Consider the following 10,100-nt stretch of genomic DNA (forward strand, 5'->3'; position numbering starts at 1 on the left):
CAATCTATCTTGTTCCTTTTTCTAAAGTGCAAATGTATTTATATATTCCAAGAATAAAAAATATAAAAATATTCAGTAGAATGAAAAGAAAACGAATTTAACGTCAGATATGTGTCTATTAGTGATTCTATTGTTATTTAAAATAGATTGAAAGAGATGCTTCAATTTTTTTAAAATTGCAGATAGATACAAAATTTCCATCAATTAACCTGCCAAACCATTTTTAATTCGTATACTTTTCCATATACAAAATGTTTAACTTCATAAAAATCTCTGTTTTTAATTTAAAAGATATCAGATACTAGTTTCAATAGTAACGCAATTAAGTAGACTCAAAATATTGAAGATTGTTTTAAGACGAATAAATACATTTATTGTTATGTGTTTATGTATCAACGACTTTTAAATACATAAAAAATACCTAAGACAATACGGGTTGTATTGCTAACGGCATTGTGTTACGCTAACAACAGTTTACTGCCAGGTGTGTGCCAGGCTGATAATCAAATCCACTGCTGCACGACGTTGGAATGATATAAGCGGTGGATGCGTCTTTTTTTAACATCTTTTTAACGAGTTGGCATGAATATGCTGATTTCCTTAAGAGGAACGACACGACGCGAGCTTAACATGCCAACACAGACTTTTGCGTAAATCGTGCGATAACTTTAACGTCATAAAGAAGCAATTTACACAATAAAAAGTTTTTACATTTTTTTTGTTCGTCAAAGTATTTTGTTAATAATAACATAATTTGTACAATCTGGAGCTATAGGGGAGACCGGGGCGGAGTCATAATTGCAATTATCTCGAAATCTGTATGTTGTGTGAACTCGCCATTAATACTGTAAACGCGGCTTGCCCACGTGACCAACGGAGTTTAGTGAGGTTATGTGCCATGTTGTGATTCTTATCGAGGCAAACGTGTTTTCGGAGGTCAAAAGTAAAATTTTTTGCGCGTAAATTTGTAACATCTTAAATATTATTGTGTCTCCGAATCTCAAAGTAAGTGATTCTAAGGGCCTGAGCAGAATAGCTGACTTATAATTTCAAGACAGTGTTTTATGCTTTAAATCTTTGTTTTTAGCAACGCACAATACTGTCTTATGTCTCAAGTCTTACAATGTTGACACTTTGTACACTCGTTTAAGACTTGAGACACAAGACAGTATTGTGCGTTGCTAAAAACAAAGATTTAAAGCATAAAACACTGTCTTAAAATTATAAGTCAGCTATTCTGCTCAGGCCCTAAAGACTAATGTATGCTGAACACGAATCCAGTGAAGTTTTTTTATTTTCAATGATTTCTAATATTTTATGAGCGACCAAACTTGAAACTTAATTGTGTCCGGGGCGAAGTCGTCACCAAGCCATATCATGGAGGCTTCCGGCGAAAATCAAAGTCAAAGAAGCAGCAGTGGTCGGATTCCGGCGAGGACTTGGATAATATATGCTGCGTGTGCTCAGAGATGACAGAATAGAGCTGACGAGAAACGTGCGAGCGTAGGGCACATAAGTGTGTGCGCTTTTCTTGTAATTATTTTCCGCCATCGTGTTTTTAATTAATGTTTCCATTTTTCTATTAAAAAATAATTAATAAAATGTATCCTATCATTTTTCATGATCGGAATTATGAATTTTCATTTAAAATTCAGTCCGAGAATGGAGTGACGACTCCGCCCCGGCAATTTTGACATTTCAATTTTTGCACCTTCGTCGTTTTTACTCTATACCAGTTGAACAAAGCGACGTAGACCAAGAATGTCCGTATAAATTTCGTAGCCAAGGGTTCACTCTTTACAACGGTATGCCACATTTTACTAAAATTATTTGTTTTGTTGTTAAAAATTGGCACCGAAAAAATAGTGACGACTTCGCCCCGGTCTTCCCTACATATATTAAACCTAGCTTCCCACATTTCCAAATTTTTACGGGCTTCCCACATTGGGGTACAGGCTACCCCACGTCGTATATTTAGCTAAAACTATATGAAAAAATCAACTGATTTTAAGTCACTTTTTTCCATCGATACGCCAGACATCAAGGAATATGCCTATGAATAAGAAAATATGAAAAAGACAGTAGTTTAGAAAATATTTGCTTGTAAAAAAAAAAGGTAAATTCTCGAAGTAGCAAACTAGAGAATTTTACCTGGGGTTACAGACACCCCAGTGGGGGAAGCTAGGGTTAATATCCGAGAGCAACTAATTAGAATTATTATCTAATTTTCATGTAAATTATCTTTTGCTACATCTGTGTTACATGCATATTATAAGATATTGATGTGAAGAATAAATATCTTCTAACATACTTAAAAAGGTACATAATTTATTATTATAATTATATATTTTCTAAAATAAATTGATTTCTTTATAGTCTAGTTAGTAACTTTCGCATTCTAAAAGAAATAAAGAATTTAATAACAAGCTTTTTCGCGCGAGTAAGAGAGGATTAGTTACATATGTGTAATCAGAAATCTTGTCGAAAGAAGATCTTTCGCTGACATGACAGGTATGTCTTATATAAACAATGTAGAATGTGACGGCTGTCAATACGTAATTGTAAAAGAGTCAAAATATGGTAATAACAAATCACAGCTGCACAGGTGCAATTATATAAGATTTTACATAAATTATAGCAGAAATGATATATGTACATAGCAAAAAAGCAAAAATTTTTAGACTAATATATATATATATATATATATAAAGGAAAGTCCCCTATTATGAGATAGGCTCCTAATATGCGACAGCAAGGTTTCTACTAAACTAATAGGCCCTATCTGTTGGTTCCACCATGAACTTATTACCCTTGGGATAAAACCTATTTAGTGGAAAATTCATTGTTTGATCGTGAGTGTAGTCGTTGCAGAGAAAGAAATTGTGAAATTGGATGTTGTCAAGTGCCATGGATATGAGTCTTTAAACCTTGTTTATTATATAATTAATAAATATTTGGCAATAAGTTCTGCATGCAGCGATAGAGTAAAGTCGTATTAATAGGAAAATACGGGATATGTTAAGTTGTTCAATTGTAGAGATTAGATTTGGTGATCGCGAAACCGCAAGGCGTGGTGCTCGTAACATGAGATACTCAGGGTACTCCTGGGTTGCTGGAGTATGAAAGTTATTGTATAGTAATAAAAGAAGAGAAAATACTATATTAACGTTAAGGGAAGGTTTATACGAATTTATAAGACTGTGCTGACCTTGATTTGAGGGGGAAGGGTGGAGGGGGAAGATTAGGTACAATATTGAGTATAAGTGGGTTTACGATTGTTGCAAATATGCTTCTCCATTACATTTGTCTTTCAAAAACTTTAAATAAAGTTTTTTAATTGCAATATGATGTATTTTGCACTTTATTAGCGATTTCCCGGGGTCTCTCATATTAGGAGCACACTTTTTCGATTTTTTTGAAAGCTTATTTTTTACATTTTTCTAATTTTCAGAAAAATCAATATTTAAATTAAATTTTACATTTCAGCATCTTAAAGCTTATTAAATTCCCTTCATAATGACCTACTATGTTTTTCAATTCTGCCCATAGACTTCCGGCAATCACACAAAATAGATGTGGTATCTCATAATCGGGGTCTTTCCTCTATATTTAAAATAAATTTTTTTGTTTTAATTATTTAAAAAGTAAAAATTTAATTATATAAACGCACACACAAAATGCAATATTTATAATTTAAGAGTTTTGATGTACAAAAAGAAGGCTAGTTTAAAAATTCTTTTATAGAAATAATTGTGGTGTGTGTGTGTGTGTGTGTGTGTGTGTGTGTGTGTGTGACGATGACAATTGTAACTGTGTGTACAAATTTCGTTTATCAGGAAAAGTACGTTATAATTTCAAAGTTAAACTCGCACGACGCATACCATCTGAGTCACTAGTTAATTATAGAAACTAGTAAAGAAACGGAAAAATGCATGCAGTAACATCTTTTATACATTTATTGAATTTTTGCAGAATCATTTAGTAACAGTTTTAATTAATCCTTGTTTATTTCAATAGAATTATCAAAAATTATATTATTAAAAAGTGTATAAATAAAATTGTATTCTAATACATGTTGTATAATTTGTACAAGTAGACGATACACATGTATATTGAATTATATAGCTTTCATATATATGTATATATGTAATATATACAAGTATTAAGTAAATATCTCATTACCGCATTGTTTCGAGTGGTGTGTGGAATTGGCTATTTGTCGCACAAAAAACACGCGCGGAATGGGCCACTTTCCACGCACGTGTGATATAAAATGATATTGATGCGAGCTTGTTAGATAAAGAAATCAGGATGTTATTATTCGTTATTTATAATTTAATCTAAAGTTTCATTATGATAGATCGAGACCGAGAGAAATATATTCGGACAACTCTGGCAGAGAATTAGATTCATCATATTCTATCATCGACAATGGCAGAAATTTTTATTTCTGCCATATAATAATCAAGAGAGAGAATATTATAATTATATTATCTGTCAATAATCACTGTTTCTGCAAAAGTGCACGAAAAAATAAGGTTAAAATAAAAATCCTCATTCGCTTACTTATCCTTTTCATGAATTCGAAAATATCGTATTTTTCTGAAAACGATATTAGAATGCAAAAATGCTGAGTGCTTGAACAAAATTCTAACAAAAAATTTAAATCTTTCGCAATTTGCTACTTTTTACGATTTAATTTTGATGACTTAGCTAGCTAGAGCATTATTCTCTGGCGTTTTAATTGTCTGATGAAATCATCTCTTCGAACTCGACATATGTCAATTTGATGTAAACTCAAGCCAAAAAGAAAAATAGTCAGGCTTAATGTTTCCGTGTTCATACATTTGACGTTGATATAATTACATCAGCGGAATTTCGATACGTTAGCCATGTTCTCTGTGTGTCGTTTGGTTATCATGTATGCTGTATATCCGTCTTGCGTCAGGTACTATAACGCGTGCTCAAATACTTTACCGGATTAAACTGATATAGGCAAGTATGTTACTAGTTAAAACTACGTCAATTATACGCGGATAGCTGATAAATTCTTTTATGTTAGCTCGGCTAAGCTTAATCTTATTTATATTCTAGATATCAATCTTTATAGAGAATAATGTAACAGTCAGTAGAAAATCGTTATATTATTTCTCATACACTTTAATTGCATATAATTGATCCTGGTGTCGCAGTTGCATTATACATAACTTCCGCGTTTTGTGGGAGTATCAGATATTATTCAGAGCGCATTTGCTCACACGTTGCATATGTGCATTTTATTTTTATACTATACTCGAAGTACAGTGTAGCAATGAATAATTATCGTTTGCAATTTCAACGAAACGAGTTAAAACTTATGAATTTAACAAAACTCGTTGAAATCCTTGTTAAAAAATATATAATATGCTAGATCTATATTACAAGAAAATTATTACAACAATCTTAATAAACAAAATTTATCAAAATCTTATATTTAATAATAATAAAATAATATAAAAATAATATATAAAACATTTTAAAAACATGAAGGTTCTTTATATAGAAATTTAATATCAAAGAGAGTATTGTTTGTATATATGATTACATTTTACTTTATAAATTTTTAATATTAATAATATTGATATCTGTTAAGAAAAAAAATATCATTTTTAATTATTATTTAAAATAATTTAAATTAATATATTGATTAAAATAGCTTTTCTGAAAATAGAAACTTTTTAATAATTTATTATCTTTTTGTTAAACAAAAAGTACATGAATATTTAAAATTAGAAATAGGAATCAATCTTTTAAAAAATATCTGGTATATTTTAAAATATAAAAAAAAAATTTTAATGCAAATTTTAAAGAATCGCATATTTTTAAATAATGTGGCTTTGAAATTGTTGCACGTGCAAGGGGTTGAGTTACTAGGGGTCGAGTTCGTTGAAAAGAAACGGGAAGTTTGACAAACTGGCAATACTTGAAATTCCGCGCATAACTGGCACGATACAAATTTTGATGGCGAATAAATCGAAGTAATATATCATCTCAAAGGCATATGTGATTCAGTGAGACCGTGCCGCTGCAAAAATCAACTGCTCCAAAACTGGCATGACTGTTGTGTGATCGCGTGGAATCCAGTTTATGTTTGGCAAAAGATACCACGATGATTCATCGCAGAATGGTTCATCACCCCGACCATTCGATGAAATTTTGTCACTCGGAAACCTTGTTATATACATATGCCATATTTTCTTAAGCTATTTGTACGTAACGCTGCATGCTTCTCAGATTTATTTTAGATATATATATCATAAGCGAATATATGCGAGAATATATTAGGACTTGATATATAAATTGACAATTATGCGACTGATTCATCTATCGTTATCCGTCGAAATCCTTCTCGCCAAAAATGTAGAGACAAACTTTGCTGGAAAAGGAAACATTACTGTTCTTTACTTATAATTAACTGATTCATATCAATTGGTTATAACTAAAAATTTCAACGTGATCTAGTACCGACAAAACTAATTTAAAATTCAATATTTGAATTATTTTAAAATTTTCAGTTGATTTTGTACATTAAACAATTATTGCGCAAAATATTAGGTTAAATTATAAGAAATTGACAACTTTTTAAAACTTTTTAGCTCTTTTAACCGTCATATAATCGGTCGCATATCCTTATTGCGGGGGAAGAACCGTTCAAAGTGCCGCGTGTGAAAGTGTGAAAATCAACAGTATAAGTGTTCTGTGTGAGCACGTAATCTACCAGGAAGGCTAGTTATAGCTCGCGTGGCACCAGACTTGCGCGGAAATCCAAATTAACGACCAAATTGCGAAATCACATATGCGTACGTCGCTCAATGATTTTTTGATTACTTTATTTTATCGCGTGACAATCATGATTTATATAAGAAAATATTTTACAGCAGATAGCAGAGCTCCTTAGCTAAAATTATGAGAAAAAGCTATTTTTATTTCTTTGTAGTTGACATTGAGACAGAGAACAGCTGGAAGTGTAATAAAATATCTTGAATATCGATTTATTAAAAGATTAAAGATTTGTTACCTATACATATAATAAAACAACATTGTTAATTATATACATTTAAACTAAAGGGTACCAGTACTTGTTTTAGAAAGATTTTAGAATTAATATATTAACTTTTTTTGCGATTGTGTTTAAAGCCGAAAAAATGAAAGAAACACAAGTAGCTATATTTTGTTTATTGCGCAAAATCCAAAATAATTAACAGTTATGAGTTGTTCTATTTTATCATTCAATTTGGAATATGCATGTCAGAATGAGCTTGATACATGGCAAAAAGGTATATGATCGAATAAAGCCCTACATTTATCGATCACGTCTCTCATGCACTACCGTAATTGCGTAATTGCGTCGCCTTAACCCGAAATTGCCTATTTGCAATTACGGTAATGATTATTAAATCGGTACGCCGTAAACTGAATGCGAGAGAGAACAGGTAAAGGCGCAACTGAAGAAAATATTCATTTTCTAAAACAATTAAAAAATTTTGCAGCCAATAATGTCCTTTCCTACCAATGTAGATTAATTTTAATCGCGATTTAACTTACTTTTTATCTTTTTCTAGTTCTTAAAATTAGAGACAGATAAAAGGTAAATTAAACCAAGATCAAAGTTAATCATTGCATTGGTAGAAATGGATATAAGACTTTACATTAGTAAATTATTATAATATTTATTGCACAAATAATAAAAAATAAATCACGGTATTGCGTGGAATGAAACAATAGAACAAAATCACAACGAGAAAAAATTACCTACATATCATGGTTCGAAGGAAGTTGATAATTTAATGAATTCTTATCTTTTGCACCGTTACTCCTTTTGTATGTTAACGTTGCATAGAATCTTGCTATAACACGAATAGCTCATGCGCTTTAACATTATGTCACATGTGTAACAATTAACTCATAACCCATTACGTCGTTTCCCTGGAATTTTCATTTGACTTTTATATGTGTTAAAGATTGTTCTCGTGTGATAATGAAATTGTAATCCATTACAGTTACAAATGCAATTCTAAGATTCATTGTTTTATACGTAAATGTTAGTTACTTCTTATTAACAATTTTTCATAAAAATTAGTCCTTGTGCTGCAACAGAAGTACGAAACAATAAAAATAATGCTGATATGTATCAAAAAATTACATAAAAAATGTATTTTATGTAATTTCATAGGAGTTGCTGAATCAACTCCTATGAAATTACATAAAATACATTTACTAAATATAAAAGTCAATACTTTTTTATTACAATCCCAGTAAGCAAGAAACGTCAAGAAACATTTTAACTATATTGCATTAACGTTAATTACAACGTTGCTGCAATGTAGTTAAAATGTTTCTTGATGTTTCTCGCTTACTGGGATATTATGCAATAACTCGTAATCGATGATTTATATGGAGTTAAAAAAATCTAAATAAAATTTCTATTTAAAAAAAGCACAATTTTGTGGATGAAAATAATCGTTTTTATATAGATAAATTATTTTTGCTGCTGGGACAACTTACTTAAAAAAAGCAAATTTTTTTCTATATTATGCATACCAATTCATACGAAAATCGTGAGTTATGAATTATGTATTTATCGTGGATATCGCAAACTAACTTTGATCAACAATTTGGAAGCAAGAGAAGTATACTATCCGACCCGATTGCAATTGGGACAAAAAATGCGAATAAACGTTCGCAAGCCTCTTCAAGTTTACGTCCGTTTCGCGGCGTACACATGGCCGCCGAGATATACGGTACACATTTTATGCGTTTTCGAGGGGATTCTAAATAAAGCAGGCGGAATTCATTAGGTCAGTTCCTTCCTTCGCGGCCTGCCAGATGGTGACGCTTCTCGTGTGTGTACACTGATGATAAGTACTTATGTCCATACAACGTTGCTAGATAAAACATATTGTACCAAAACCAGTAAGGCATCTTCTGCGATGCTGTTTGGAATATACGTTAAAAAATAAGAATATACACGCAATTTCATTCTTCGCTCGACAGAATACATTCTCGGTATCTAACTTAACACCTTCAGCTCTGTTCCCTGGTGGAAAAATGTCTCGGAATTTTTCATATTATTAATCAGAATTTCTATAAAAATTTTCAGACTTTCTCAGAATGCTCAGAATTCTTCGGATGTTTTATACGAATTGGTTTTTCAGAAAAGTCAGCCAAAATAACAATAAAATATTTCAGATTTTTTCCGTCAACACATCTTTGTAGAAATCTGAATAAATATGAGAAAATCTGTGCAATTTATCAGAAATTTTCATATATATATGGATACTGAAATATTCCAAAAATCCTCATCCAATTATTTCTGAAAGCATCTGAGAAATTTCATATATTTTTTTCAGGATTTTTCGTAAGTCTCAATTCTTACAAAATTTCTGAAAAAGTATATGAAATTTATTCATCAGGGTTATATCGAAGTGGAGTTAGATTAATTTAATAATATCTTAATTTAGTGACACAATCTTAAATGCATTTTTTATTTACAGTAATATAGAAATGACTTCTAATATTAATTTTTTAAGCTTCCTGCGCTTTGAAGTCATTAGTATCGAAAAGTCTTCAATATTAAAAGATATCTCACGTATCAAACTATTTTGCAATATGCTAACTCACGAAAACATACACGCGATAATTATAAAATGAAATTTAAAATCTATATCACATTTATAAAAAAATTAATCAATTCTGATTAAATAATAAAGATTGTTTTGCCGCTGTATATCTGATTCAACTATATTCATTAATAATCCATTGTTTAACGCAATAAATTGTACTGAATTGAATGAATGAGACTATACATTCTTCGTTCGCTCTCATTAAATGCTAATTATCGACCATACAAGCGCGACATGTATGATTGTCTTCAAACGGCGTCGGTTGGTATTTCTTTGAACTTCATGCGTCTCTCGAGGTTACAACTTGTTAACTAAAACGTGTACGCCACGTCAAGATAATGGCTCCTATTAACATCTATTGACAGCTTGCTTGCTGCATTTTTCAAGTAACTTCGCAAATATATCGTCTCAACGTAAGAATACACAAGGAATTGGTTT

This window comes from Temnothorax nylanderi, unplaced genomic scaffold, assembly GCF_030848795.1.
Source record: "Temnothorax nylanderi isolate EJ_2023f unplaced genomic scaffold, tnyl_v1.0 TNYL_tig0275_pilon, whole genome shotgun sequence".
Lineage (NCBI taxonomy): Eukaryota > Metazoa > Arthropoda > Insecta > Hymenoptera > Formicidae > Temnothorax > Temnothorax nylanderi.